Below are 15,611 nucleotides of genomic sequence, written 5' to 3'. Positions count from 1 at the left end.
TCAGAAACGGGTACGACTACGGTCTCTCCTGCCATGGGTCTAGCTATGAAAAAAAAGCAAGGAGAAATAAACGCCAACTGGTCCTATTTTACAGTTTTATGGTTTCGTCTCCTAAATATGTTGAATTTTCTGTTTTAGTTCGATACATCTGCTACTATATGTCAGTATTCATAAACATAAGCTCGATGTTCCTACATCAGAACGCGGAGTTTGTAACAACCCAAGAAGGCTGCCAGTGTCTACATAATTAATCACATAAGATGGAAATTAAGGCTGTATGCCTAATAACAAGATATGGCTGCTTAAAAAACAAACACTAATAAATTTGTTCAGCACACATTGCAGACCACAGTATCCCAGCCTGACTCGTATAGGATAAATCTTGATGGATTTGATGGAAAAATGGAAACAAATGGATTGGTACCATTTAGGTAGTATACAGAATTATGGACCAAGAGAAGGGCATAGGAGAATGCTGCTGGACCTTGAATTTCAGTTGGTGGTACGTAGTTGGTTATTCATAAACTATTACACTTGCTCTGGTTAAGCTGCTCCTGTGCACACAAGGGTCTTCTAGGAGGGCCTTGGGTGTAGATCATCGGATATTTAGAAGAAAGGAAGTGCAACACCAAATATACACAGTCTACAAAGCATTACGAAGTAGATCAGTCCACTTTTAATATAAGATCTTTAACCTCTATTTTGTCCAACGCGTTTCCGAAGCCTTGATGAAGGGGGACCACCTGATGCCCCTGACATGTGTTGGTTTGCCCCTCCGTCCCATTTGAGGATGTACAAGTATTTTGTATGTTTTGGGCTTGTACAATGGACTTGATCAATGCTATGGGCTCATACAACAGACTCATACTTGTACACTGCTTTGGGCTCATACAATGGACTTGCACTTGTACAATTGACTTCTGCAATGCTTTGGACTCGTACAATGGACTCATAATCATACAGTGGACTTGTACAATGCTTTGGACTCGTACAATGGACTCATACTCGTACAGTTGACTTGTACAATGCTTTGGGCTCATGTAATGGACTCTTACTCGTACAATGTACTTGTAAAATGCTTTGGACTCATACAATGGACTCTTACTCATACAATGGACTCATATAATGGACTCATACAATGGACTCTTACTCATACAATGGACTCATATAATGGACTCATACAATGGACTCTTACTCATACAATGGACTTGTACAATGCTTTGGGCTTATACAAAGTTTTTTGTACTCTGTTCATTTGGTGTGGCACTTACTCTTCTAATTATCAGGTCAGTGCTTCAAACTGACACATTTTCTATACTACGGCTTCATGTATTGATCAGGCAGTTTTCACGGATGACTTATTGACCTGCTGTTCATTCCGGGTGCCAGGATATCAGGCACTCTTACATGTGAGTTGAATGCCTTCTTTAAATCTTTTGGAATAAAGTTTTTTGCACTGTACTTTTTAAGGCCTTTTCTATTATATCTACCCACATGAGGATTATTTACCATATCCAACCTACAGGGGTCGCCCCACAAACGCATTTGACCTAACTAGCGATAGTTGTTCCAATCCCAAGGGTGAGTGCACATCTACTAGGGGGGCACCCTATTTAAGCACATACGGAGCACAGAATTTTTCATCCATATTCCAAGTCACAGCACTGTGTATGAGACCTTCAATACTGTTCCAACAGCACAAACACTTTTTTCACTGGGGACTTTTTCCAGTGATTGTTGTTTTTTAGTGTGTTTTTTTGTGTTTTATTATCTAACTTAGTGTTTCATTATTAACTTTGTTGTATGTAGCATTTAGCACGGTTTATTCTTTACTATTTATTAGGGTTGTCCCGATACCGATACTAGTATCGTATCGGGACCGATACCGAGTATTTGCGCTAGTACTTGTACTCGCACAAATACTCCCGATGCCTGTTAGAATACTTTTTTTTTTTTTGAGTGCGGGTGGAGAGGGGGTGGAGAGGGGGCGGAGAGTGGAGCAGAGCAGTCCTCGTATGGGGGAGAGGAGAGCTGCTGCCGCTGCCGCCTGCCATCGGACGGGTGACCTGTCTATCAAAGTGCCCGGGCAAGGGGGAGGGGCTATACATGACGGCACGGCGGGGGAACACACAGCTATTTAAATGCAAATGACAGCTGCTGTGTTCCCCCAGCGCATAGTAACTAGATGTCGGCAGCGGCCAGGGGAGGGGGGGGGATTGACTTGGCTTTGTCTTAGGGGACACAAGGCTGCATTAGGGACATGGCTGAATTTAGGGACATGGCTGAATTTAGGGACATGGCTGAATTTAGGGACAAGGCTGCATTTGGGGACACAAGGCTGCATTTAAAAAAAAGTATCAGTATTCGGTATCGGCGAGTACATGAAAAAAAGTATCGGTACTTGTACTCGGTCCTAAAAAAGTGGTATCGGGACAACCCTACTATTTATCAATTATTTACATCAATTTACACAGCAGCTGCTCCAGTCATGTGATAGTCTTTCCCATCCATGACATTTACACAAAGTTATTTTTATTATCACTACCTTTTAGTATCTGCATCACTGTACTTTGGTGCTTTGGCCCTTATATATTTTATCACATTTTCTATACTGCCACCACTCAGTTAAAAGCCACCCTAATGCCGCGTACACACGATCGGAATTTCCAATGAAAAAAGTCAGACGGAATTTTTTCATCGGATATTCCGACCATGTGTGTGCCCCATCTGAGTTTTTCTTTCGGAAGTTCCGACGGACTTAGAAAGAGAACATTTTCTCTTTTTTTCCGATGGAAAAAATTTCGGAAATTCCATTCGTCTGTGTGGAACTCAAAAAACACGCATGCTCAGAATCAAGTCGACGCATGCTCGGAAGCATTGAACTTCATTTTTCTCGGCTCATTGTAGTGTTGTACGTCACCGCGTTCTTGATGGTCGGAATTTGGTGTGACCGTGTGTGTATGCAAGACAGCTTGAACGGAATCGGAGTTTAGCCCGATGGAAATTCCGATCGTGTGTACAAGGCATTATATATTGTAGCCGGAATCTGAAAGATGGAACTTGATTAATTAATTTTCTACAAAGAAGGTAATTAAATTAGATGAAAACCCCAAGTGAATGACATTTAGTTTGCTAAGGCACCGTGCATCAAAAAAAAAAAAAAAAACTGCCATTTTATAAATAAAATACAGAGCAAGAGGACCATTGGAAGACGGGGACAGAGTGTTGTCACCCTATAAGAGGAAATTTCTAAACGAGGATCTTTATGGCAGAATCACCAGGTATTATAATGAAAGCTCCAGATTAAATATTGAAAATTCATTTTTAAATGACATCAACTGATTAAATCTTATGCAAGATTTTAGTGGCTGAGTTTTCATATACGTTAACCTTAGTTCGTTTTTAAATTACACAAGAAACCTTGCACACACACCCTATGTAGACAGGACAAAGGTTAGAATCAAATGCTTTGTTTTTCATTTGAAACTTTGTTGTACCAAACTGAAACTGTATTGGATTTTTATATTTAGTATAGACATGCAATTTTCCAAACTTGTGGCAATTATATACATGTAACACAAGCCATATCACATTTTAGACAAGCACATTGTCTGCCCATTGTCTGGACTCCACCCACATTTGTAATAGCAATCATTTTAAAAGGTCTGCGTGAAATACAGAAGCATGTCAATACAAGTTTGAGTATCTGATTTAAGAGATTGAACTGATTGTAAATTGTGTCCATGCTTTAACAATGGGTGCCTGTCTTACTAAAAAAATAAGATACAGTAGAGCGTAGGTAGAGGGGACTCAAGGAAAGGTTAGATTTGTCTGTATCACATACAGTATATATTTTCTCTATAAGTTTCTCTATAAGTTTTCTCTATAAGTTGGGGACTCAAAGGACACTTTTTTGTTGTTTACCTTAATAAAAGGTACATTTAAAAAAAGTTGGTGATGTAATGATTCAATAGCAGCATTCATTGGAGGGCAGCGTTTTACTATAGGGGTTTCAGTTTATCAAAATAAGGTATTGCACCCAAACCCTACAGCAAGGGACTCCAAACTATGGGCAGCAGGCCAAATTTGGCCGCTGCAAGATCTGGCTCACCGCTGGTTTGCATATACTAAGGCCGGCCATAGACAGTTCGAATCTCGGCCGGTTGAGTGGGAACCAGCCGAGATTTTAATCTTGTGTGGGCAGGCTGAATGTACCAAGTTGATATTGATCAATCAACTTGGGTACAACTAGCCTGCAGGATTCACTTGCAATTATCACTAGCAGCTGCTACAGCCACTAGCAATAATGACTGTCTTCCCCCCGTGGAGTCAGCTTCCTCCGCCCGCTTCCGCCCTGTCAGTGTTGATGGGGAAATCATGCAAATTTCATTACACTGTTTATGGCCCACCTTAGGATCCAGATCAGTTGGTTTCTGCTGATGGGGATTGTGATGTAAGTAGGACTCCGATGAGGCCCAAAATGTAAGGGAGGCTCTGATAGAGACCCTGATGTTAGGGGGCATTTATGGGGACCCTGATGTAAGGAGGCTTTGATGGAGACCCTGATGTACGGAGGCTTTAATGGAGATCCTGATGTAAGGAGGCTTTGAAGGAGGCCTTCATATAAGGAGGCTTTGATGGAGACCCTGATGTAAGGGGAGGAGGACTCTGATGGGGACACTGATTTAAGGGGGGCTCTGATGGGGAGACTGATGTAAGGGGGGACTTTTATTTGTTTTACTTGAGTTGTTTTTCTCGTGTTCTAAATCATATCATCCAGAATTCCAAAAATATCACAGAAAAACATATTCATTAATTTATTATGCAGTGATTTTTACAACTTTTTGTAAAATATGATGATGTGGCCCTCTTACTGAAAAGGTTGCAGATCCCTGCCATAGAGAAAAGGATCAGTCCTTCCAAAGGTCAGCTATGGACAGGTTGCATGGCAAAGGATTGGATGAATTCTGTTATATATGGAGGTCACAGCACAACCACCTCTGCACTGCTCATGTCTCTTTGTTCAGTTACCCATCAAAGTGAGTATTTGATCTGTTCATACAAAGCACCATGGAAATATGGTGGTGATGGCCCCTATCAAATCAGCTTCTGATGCACAACTGTCCTGCGTATCAGTCCCTGGTTAAACTACCAGATTATGGCCTGTTGGTCTTTCTGTTGGCTCTGCCTGAAGTGTGTGTCATATTATTGGCATATCCTGTTAAGTTTTACATCGTACAGTTGGGTACTTAAAGTGGATATTGGTAGGCCACAGGTGTAACTATGTATGTGTGGATTCTATTGACAATTAGTATTGACTGCAGCAAGAGCAGCAACAACAGCAAAGTTGCTAGCAGATTCTAATTTCAGTGGGATGGCGGTTCTCAGGCTGTGTTTGGCAAGCTTTGGGTTGCATTTCTCTGGGTGAAGGATGTTCCACTGAAATAAGATTTCTTTAAAGGCAAAACAGACCAAATACAGTCTTGTGCTGTGATTTGCGTTTGAATGCATGCCTGTCAAATGAACACACCAGCGTCTGTCAGCAATGCCAATGTACACAATCCCTTATACTGGCCATACAATATGAATTTAGTCGGGTTCCTTTTGAACAGGCTAAATTCACTCAGTTGGGTGGCCCAGTCGGCTGCCTCCCACCCAACATCCCTTGATTGAGCCATCGTCAATGGAGGGAGCCAAGCAGGAAATTGGCGGAGCCAACTTTCAATTTGTAATAGAGATTCATCCACCCACACTGTGCAACAAAGATAAAGGAATCTGTTTGAAAAAAATATATGTGTATAGTTGGCTTTACTTTGGCTGCAAGGCCCACAACAGTTACTTGGTGTTATGGGCTTGCCGATCCATGCATGTGACCACAACTGTGACAGACGCTTTACCTAGAAGCCTATGAGTTTGTAGCCCAAGCTCACTTTTATCCCTGACATGCATCTCCTCACTGTGTAACATACACAAGTTCCCAAGGGAGGAACAAAGCCACCATGGTACCATGGTGCCATACCACCCTAATAATGGACTCACACCGAGACCCACAACTCCAATTTTTCAACAGTCTTATGCTACTTATTTACCTCGAGAAGACCCAGAGGAAGTCATGATGTGTGACAAAACCGGTAGGAGGATCTAGATTGGCTGATGAGGAAGGTTTCCAGGAAGTTCTGTGGTGAAAATGAATGGGGAAAAACGCTGTGTACCGGGGCTGCAGATCCTGAATACAGATGACGATCTTACCCCCTCAAATACATCCACACAATTTTAATGCTGTTTTTTATCATATCAAATGTGAGTGTGAGGCCTCGTACACACGACCGTTTTCCTCTATAGAATCCATCAAGAAACTTGGTGGGAGAGCTTTTTTGCCGAGGAAACCGGTCAGGTGTACGTTTTTCATCGAGGAAACTGGTTTTCGACGAGAAACACGATCATGTGTATGCTAAGAAACCTGCGCATGCTTAGAATAAAGTATGAGACGGGAGCGCACCTTCGGTAAAAGTAGCGTTTGTAATGGAGATAACACATTTTTCAAGCTGTAACAGACTGAAAGATGCAAATCGTCTCTTACCAAACTTTTACTTAACACGTAGTAACATGAGATTAGCAAAAGCAGCCCCAAGGGTTGTGTCAGTGGAATCGAACTTCCCCTGCCGTTGTATGTGTTGTACGTCACCGCGTTTGAGAACAAGGAGATTTTGTCTTGACAGTGTGTACACAAAGCAAGCTTGTCGAGTTCCTCGACAAGCCTAACAAGGAACTCGTCGAGGAAAACGATGTGTCTTTTCCGACGAGTTCCTCGGTCGTGTGTACGAGGCCTGAATTGTATAAAGTTTTACTTGCCGGAATTACACTATTGTACGCCTCTGTTGTTCCCTGCATGTATATGAGTTGATTATTGAAAGCCCAGGAGGGAGTATGGCCTTGTGATCAGCATTTGTATATGGAGGAAAGAGGTGGAAGGAATAAGCGATCTGTGTTAGAAGTTAATTGGTCAAATTAAGGAACCATACTACAGGCTTTATTTTTAAGCCCTTAAGGTGAGGGTACACCCGGTGGGGGAGAGTGCACACTGTATGAAGACACCACACCATTTTTTCTTGCTATTATTATGAACTATTATCACCATTTTTCTAAATGAGACTAAGGACTGTGTATAAACACATTGAGCACTTGCACTTTAAATTGGACATTATTTATATATTATTGAGAACTTGCACAAGGTTTATTTTTTAGGAGATATATATATAGTGTGATGTAGATTTATTTTTGACATTTAATAATTCATTTACAGGTATATTTGATTTAGTGTTAGGAGCGGTGCACATTGGGTTATATACTTATTTATCTCCTCCTCCACCTCCAAGACCTGACTACCCCAGGGTATGAAATTCTATATCTGCAGCTGATTTGGCCACCACCTGACAGTTTCACATGGGTTCATACCGAATTCAGTTTGGCTGAGGTTGGCCAGACCTTAGCTTACCCATAGCCTTTAGTTAGAATATCTTCTAATAACGCTATACGATTTTCTCACAGTTTAATGCTTTTCATTTACATCCTAGGTAAGCCTAGGCCTAGGTATGTAGGTGCTGCCAGGTATGAATAATCTACAGACACCTCCCAGGCATTACTGGAATTAATGAAATACAAAAAAGACGATAGCGGTGTACAGTTAACACGTAAGCCATGTTTTCTTCCAGAATACCCCATGGATGAAGCATGGTTCTGATATATGGCCAAGCAAATCTAGGGATATGTTTAGGACTTTACAGTGCATTTGCATTAGAGGGGGGTTATCACTAAGGTTCAGTATGGATTTCAGATCTCATTTCAAGTTGTCAGTCTGAATGATTATCTTGGATTTGTGATGTCAGTTGGTTGTCAAAATAAGCTATGAAAATGAGCTATGAGGCATATTCAACTTTGACTAGTCTGCTAGGTGTCTTTTAGTTCTGGCAGAAGCCCGCTTGCTGAGGAACAGCCATTATATCCTGCACATCAGTTCAGACAACATTTTACTGTCTAATTACCCGGTGGGAAAAGCTGGCTGAAACAACGTGGCACCACTGGGATTAAATGATGGGTGCTGGTGAATACTTTCATTAAAGGTATTTCTTTCCAACCGAGTTTCTTGCAGTTCTCAATGTTTGCTTTTCACTGCAAAAGACTTATTGGGGAAAGAGGGTATTATGAATCCACTGCAAAGAGAAAAGGCTGTGTTACCCACAGAAAACTGTAAAGGGTGGCTTTTGTGCATGCTGCAAAATTGTTTTCTAAGAAAACTTTATCTTAATAGCCTTTCCTCAGGTTAAAGCCTAACCCCTGCCAAAACGTTGGGAAAGCTTTAGAACTTGCCTCAATAAGGCCATTTTTTGTGATTTGGCACTGCGTTGCTTTAACTGACAATTGCGCGGTCGTGCGACGTTGCACCCAAACAAAATTGGCATCCTTTTTTCCCCACAAATAGAGATTTCTTTTGGTGGTATTTGATCATCTCTGTGGTTTTTATTTTTTGCGCTATAAACAAAAAGGCAGACAATTTAAAAAAAAAAACACAATATTTTGTACGTCATAGCACCATTGCTGATTTGCCAATCAGCTGATCTGATGTAACCATGGCGCATGCGAACTTTGTAGGAGGTATCTCTCGATGGGAGATACTATTTCACAGCCACAATTTAAACATATACAAACAGCGGGGAAACCGGACCATCGTCACACTGTAAAGCCACCATGCAACAGCGAGGCACAGAACTACGGTCTCCCCGCGCTGTTTGTATTGGTTTCAATTGTGCCCATGAAATGGTATCTCCCATCGAGAGATACCCCCTACGATGTGCGCTTGCGAGCTGTTCACATCACTCCAGCTGATCGGCAACTCAGCTGGAGTGCGGCCCTGTCCTGCGCATACGCAGGCACTATTCGATAGGGGGGCACTTCTCGACAGAACACCCGCCGATCATCCAGCACAGAGACAGAACAGTGGTCTGCCTATGTAAACAAGTCAGATCACCGTTCTGTCAGTAGGGAAGGCATTGATCCTGTGTTCCTGCAAAGCACAGGATCCATAACTTTCGCTAGTAAAAGCACCTCCCACACACTGGCTAGGCACACAGTTAACCCTTTGATCAGCCCTGGTGTTAACCCCTTCCCAGTCAGTGTAATTAGTACAGTGACAGTGCATATTTTGTAGCACTGATCACTGTATTAGTGTTAAATTAACGCAGTGGCGTATCGTAAAAAAATGGCCTGCTGGTGGTGTCAATGTGAAACTACAATTGGTTGAAAGGAGCAGTTGTCCTTTATTAAGTACTTATTCCTCAATAGGAGTTGAACAGTCTTGATTCAAATGAAATACTTCCAAATTATCAAGGTGAATTGTCCCCTCTGCCTGCTTTCTTTTTCAGCGGCTCCTGCTGGTCCCTTGCCAGTTCATCCCATTTGTAAACTAGGAGAAGACTGGATTCTAGTGGGCGTTGGTGGGTATTCCCTCCAAAAAAAAAGATGAAGAACTATCCTGGGTACTAGAACTTTCTGGATAATAAGGGTCCCAGGAAGTGTTCTATTAACTGAAATCAACTGTGTGGAGATGTAGATTAGAGATCGGCAGTAAGAACAGCTGGCAAAACTGTAATCCTTGAAGTGTCGTTTATTGGTACATCAGAGTGACAATAAAACACTGATGCGTTTCAGCAATAGCCTTAGTAGTAGCCGAAACGCGTAAGTATTTTTGTTTTACTGTCACTCTGGAGTGTGTTGGGACACATCGAGCCTCGGCACCTGTGAGTGGACCTGGTGTATGGATTGGGTTGTCCCTGCAGAGAGCGCTGTTACCTTTCTCCTCTTCCATGCTAGATTAGAGATCCTTCTATGTTGAGGGAAAAAGAATAAAGATTTTTGCATCTGATGATAATTCTTTACATTATCCTCCAATTTTTGTCGATCAGTAGAACTGGTGACTATTAGCTGACTGTTTACCCATTCAATAGTTAACCGCTTAAGGACCCCCTTCACGCCGATAAGTTGGCAGAAGGGCACGGCTGGGCACAAGCACGTACCTGTACGTCACCTTTAAGAGCCCAGCCATGGGTCGCAAGCGCGCTGCCGGCGGCGAGCTTGCGACCTGGTCCTATGCTCCGTGACCGTGCCCGCGGGACCCGATTGCCACCGGTGTCCCGCGATCGGGTCACAGAGCTGAAAAACGGGGAGAGGTAAGTGTAAACAAACCTTTCCCCGCTCTTCCTAGTGTGACTGCCACTGATTGTCTGTTCCCTGTCATAGGGAACGACGATCAGTGACGTCACACACCAAGCCACGCCCCCACACAGTAGAAATCACTCCCTAGGAAACACTTAACCCCTTCAGTGCCCCCTACAGGTTAACCCCTCCACTGCCAGTGTCATTCTCACAGTAACCAGTGCATTTTTATAGCACTTCTCGCCGAAAAAATGACAATGGCCCCAAAATAGTGTCAAAAGTGTCCAATGTGTCTGCCATAATGTCGCAGTCACGATAAAAATCGCTGATCGCCGCCATAACTAGTAAAAAAAAAGATTATTAATAAAAATGCCATAAAACAATCTCCTTTTTTGTAGATGCTATAACTTTCGTGCAAACCAATCAATAAACGCTTATTGCAATTTTTTTTTACCAAAAATATGTAGAACAATACGTATCGACCTAAACTGAGGAAAACATTTTTTTTATATATTTTTGGGGGATATTTATTATAGCAAAAAGTAAAAAATATTGCATTTATTTTAAAATTTTGCTCTATTTTTGTTTATAGCGCAAAAAGTAAAAACCGCAGAGGTGATCAAATACCACCAAAAGAAAGCTCCATTTGTGGGAAAAAAAAGGACGTAAATTTTGTTTGGGAGCCACGTCGTCAGTTAAAGCGACGCAGTGCTGAATCGCAAAAAATGGGGCCTGGTCCTTTAGCTACAAAATCTGGGGCTAAAGTGGTAATAGAACAGGGTAAAAACTGCATTTATTCTTTCAATAATTTGGAACAAAGTACATTGTACATCCTACTGATTGTGTCTTATAAATCGATGACCTCCTAGGGATTCAACGCTTTCTATGATAGTCATTCAAGAATTGCACATGGAGCAAAAGATCAATTTTCTGTTTATTTTTTCTTAGAAAAAGGTACTATAGGACTCCTTGATGGTTTAAAGAAGCATGAGACGGGCTAACAGTATCCTAGAAACATTAGTATTCGAGAAGGTGAGTTCCCTTTATGTATCAATGAACCCACCAATTGTGATAGATTCTTCTGTCATAACACATAACAGCTGAAGGATAAACAGATTCAGGCTCAGGATGACAAATCCATATAAGTATATTACGTAATAACGATCAGTGCAAAAGAATCAGAAAATGAGAAGATACAGAATGTCAAGTGATGCTCCTAGCATACTGTACGTCAAATTAAAAACAATACCTAGGTGCTCTTTACATATATTGAAATACATAGGACTCGCATTATTGAGGCACTCTCAACGCTTGCCAGGAAAAGCAAATAAACAATGCAGTGTACTGTGACTTTTTGGTGGGATGAAGCCCACCTTTATAAAGGTAACCAACAACTTTGATTGATAGTCGCTATGTCTTATATAGTAATATACAGAAACAATTGAGTAATGTCCTTTTATTATTTGCACTAACATACAATATTTCAGGACAAGCTGGGTATGTCCCATTTATCAAGGTCCAAGCAGTACAAACACCTCAAACATAGTAATGCACACTAGTTAGAGAGTCCTCTCAGATCAGCCCCAGTTCCTGTACCCTGTGAGCTCAGGTCACTCCTAATTCCTGCACCCCTAGAGTACCACAGTTCAGACTCAATTTCTGCACCTTTAGGCTGCATTCACACCTGAGCGTCGGTCGTTTTTTTGGGCGTTTTTTTCCGGTGTTTTGTCGCGCGTATTCATGCTTATTTGCGCGTTTGCATACAGCGTTGTCCGACGTTTTTGTACTTCGACGTTTTTTATTTTAGCCAATAGGAAAAATGATCATCTTTTCATCACTTGTTGCTATGTTGGTAGATTTTTTTAATCTTCTGCATGGGCGACAAGTTCTATTGATTAAAGCGACGAAACGCCCGTAGCAAACGCCCGTTGTCGCGCAAGTCGCTTGAATCGAGCGTTTCCATTACTTTCTATGGGAAATGGAAACGCTCAAATACGCCCAAACGACGGCCCTCCTTAACATTGAGTACGCCACCAGATAGCAGCTTTGACTATATGCCGGAAAAAGCCGAACGGAAACGATGTAAAAAAATGCGACGGCCGCTCGTACGTTCGTGGATCGTCGGAAATAGATCATTTGCATACTCGACGCGGATTACGACGGGAACGCCACCTAGCGAACGTCGAAAAATTGCATCTAAGATCCGAAGGCGTATGAAGACGTACGCCTGTCGGATCTAACCCAGATACCGTCGTATCTTGTTTTGAGGATTCAAAACAAAGATACGACGCAGGAATTTTGAAATTACGCCGGCGTATCAATAGATACGCCAGCGTACTTTCTTTGTGGATCTGCCCCACAGTGTTGTCTTCATATAACAGAAAGGGTCTTAAAGTGTTAGTAAACCCTCCTATCGTTTTCAGCCAAGGAAGCTGCCATCTTTGCTTCTGTTTAATCTACAACTGCCATGATGCTGCACATGTGATCAGTTATGACACCAGCCATTGGATAGTTTGACAGTTTGGTTGAGAGCACAACCAATGGGAGTGTTACATTTCTGGCACGTGCCGGAAATGAAACGGTTTTATGGATGGATTTACTTCCGATTTAACATGGACCTTCATGGTGGGATTACCAGGTTTTATTATAATGATTTTTTTTTTTTTAACAAAGACCTTTGAAATTTGGATTTATATAACTTTAAGCCGTGTGGCCTGGTCATTTTTCTACCTGTGACAGAATGAAAGATTGATGGGCTCAGCCTTCTACTCATTCTGCTCTTTCCTCCTGTTAGCAAATTCCTTGTAAGCACACGTGATTGGCTACTAGTGCACCCCCTCCCTCTCCTAGCCTGAGCTCTGCTGTAGAAAAGATTACAGTCATGTGATACAAAGTCAAATTCAGGTACACAAATTGCATTAAATATACAGTACATTTAATTGCTTTTTAACTCATACATAAGTAAATTCATTGGTTATTTGTCCTTAGTTCTGCTTTAGTCTTAAACTCTCATAAAGGTCAGGGGGATCTCAGAGCAGAGGGACATCTTGCTGAGTATAAAAACTTTCCATAAGTCCTGGTTCACATTGATGCTACTTTGAAATTGCACTACTTCACTTGAAGTACAGTAGCGCGATTTCAAAGTAGCAAGGTCAGCGTGATTTCAGGTGCTACTTGATAGATATCTGTGTGGCTTCATGCACAGATGTCTATTGAAGTCACACCTGAAATCTGCAAAAGTAGTACAGGAACTACTTTTGCAAATCGGTGCGGCGTCGCAAAATCAGTGTCGCGCGGTGCCATTGCCGGCAATAGGCTGCGACTTGTCATGCAATTTGATCTCTCAAATCGCATGACAAATCGCCCCAATGTGAACCTAGGCTAAGGCTTGGTTCACATTACTGCATGCAGATGAGCGAGCGTACAATTTGAATGTAGTACAGGCCATTCATTTCAATGGGATGCTCCACCCAGGAGAGACATAGGGAAGGAAGTCTCCAACCCTTGTGTGAAACCATGCTGTGGCACCATGTGGTTTAGCATTCGTGTAACATGCATGTTTCCCAATGCATGGGGTGCCACTAAGAATTAATGGCACAACCGCGTGTCTGCTGAAGAGCAACGTGTTTCTCTGCGTGACGGGAACTTTTATTATTTTCCCGACAAACTAAAATGTGAACCAAGACTTATGCCGCGTACACACGGTCGGGAATTCCAACAAGAAAACCGTAGATTTTTTTCCGACGGAATTTTGGCTCAAACTTGTGTACACACAGTCACACAAAATTCCGACCGTCAAGAATGCGGTGTTGTACAATACTACAATGAGCCGAGAAAAATTAAGTTCAATGATTTCGAGCATGCGTCTAATTGATTCTGTGTCTTTTTGCGTGTCGCAAATGCATACAGACGATCGGAATTTCCGACAATAACTTTTCCAGCTCTCAAATTTTTGATGTCGGAAATTCCGACAGAAAAAGTCTCTTGGGGCCTACACACGGTGGGAATTTCCGAACAAAAGCTCACATTACACCTTTCTTGTCGGAAATTCCGACCACGTGTACGGGGCATAAGTTGCAAAGCACTCCACTCCTGACCTCTCCACCTTTCTAATTAAACTTCACCTGTTACAAGCCAAATGTGGACATTGGAACGGAAGGGCTCCTTCTGAATATGCTAGTTTCTTGGCTGTGTCTGGCTTCAATACTTCTGAGTTGTTGATCCAGAACAAGGGAACAGCAAATCAAAATCAGAGAAAAATATCTCTATCTAAGTTCCAGGTCAATGACTATGAAACGGGTCATGAGAAAAACACTGCCATTCCTCCCACTCTAAATATACTATCTGCCCAACTTTTATTCCGACCCTCTTACTATGAGTCGCAGACCTGGAACACATCTGCTAAAAAGGACTTTTCTGTTCTGCGTATTATAAAAATATAGAGTATTCACTGCGCTTGGGTTCTCTAGAGCAGCTGGCATAGAATTGTTGGTAACAATAATAGCACAGAAAAAATGGGTATATGCAGCGCTGAAAATAAATATGTACATCTATAAATGTCCACAGATGTTTTCTGGAGTCACCCAAGGTGTAAATCAGACAGACTAGAGCGAATGATGATATCCTCCCCCGAACATCAACACACCCGGCCTCTTACCACAAATAGTGGACCACTAGGTTATAGGTGGTCAAACAGGCATAGTGTATATCCACGAGCTGATCATGTCTCCGCTAAGACAATAAGCAACTGGATCTTGTATAGCCGTTACAGGTAGTGAATCCACAGATTCGTGCATTGAAATAAGAGAAAAATTCTCCTCATGGTGCAGTATATCAAGCCAGTGTATAATTAAAAAAAAAAAGAAAATTCAGAGTACTCACATATAAAACGATAAAAACAAGCATGTCATAAGGTATAAAACGAGGAGATGTTTCCAACCCACAGGATGGCCACGGTCAGTGCATGTAGCGTCATGACATCAGATTCCAGACTTCACCCTTAGGCATCATTCAAAGAACACTTTGCATTTTAAATGCATGACATCACGCCCAGTTTCACCCAATCAGAGGACGCTTTACATTTTTTGAGATGATGCAAAGTGGCATCCTGTTCACTAAACAGCAGGGCAGCTGCTTGGCACAGGACCTGGATAGTAGCGGTAAACACTGGTGTATACTACAGTACATTAATTTCCATCTTCTAGAGCAGTGGTTCCTAATCTTTTTTGGGTCATGGACCCCTTTAGGAATCTGATAAAAGCTATGGACCACCTCCATAGAAATATTTGCATAAACACAACTTTGCATGCAATGAATATATGTACTATGCACATACATACTATATGTATACCTCCCAACTTTCTAAAAATGGGAATAAGGGACACCTATTAGCAAAAGTATGT

At 41.9% G+C, this 15,611-nt stretch overlaps 1 protein-coding gene across 3 annotated transcripts in view; it reads right to left on the bottom strand.

Annotated features, from left to right (window-relative positions):
- Positions 1-15,611, bottom strand: part of LOC120943363 (ankyrin repeat and fibronectin type-III domain-containing protein 1-like) — a 407,577-nt gene that overhangs the window by 119,233 nt on the left and 272,733 nt on the right. The gene's annotated exons all lie outside the window — the stretch shown is intronic.

Source organism: Rana temporaria, chromosome 6, assembly GCF_905171775.1.
Source record: "Rana temporaria chromosome 6, aRanTem1.1, whole genome shotgun sequence".
Taxonomy (NCBI): Eukaryota; Metazoa; Chordata; class Amphibia; order Anura; family Ranidae; genus Rana; species Rana temporaria.
Note: the sequence above shows the minus strand (reverse complement) of the source record. Positions and strands in the feature narration are given on the sequence as shown.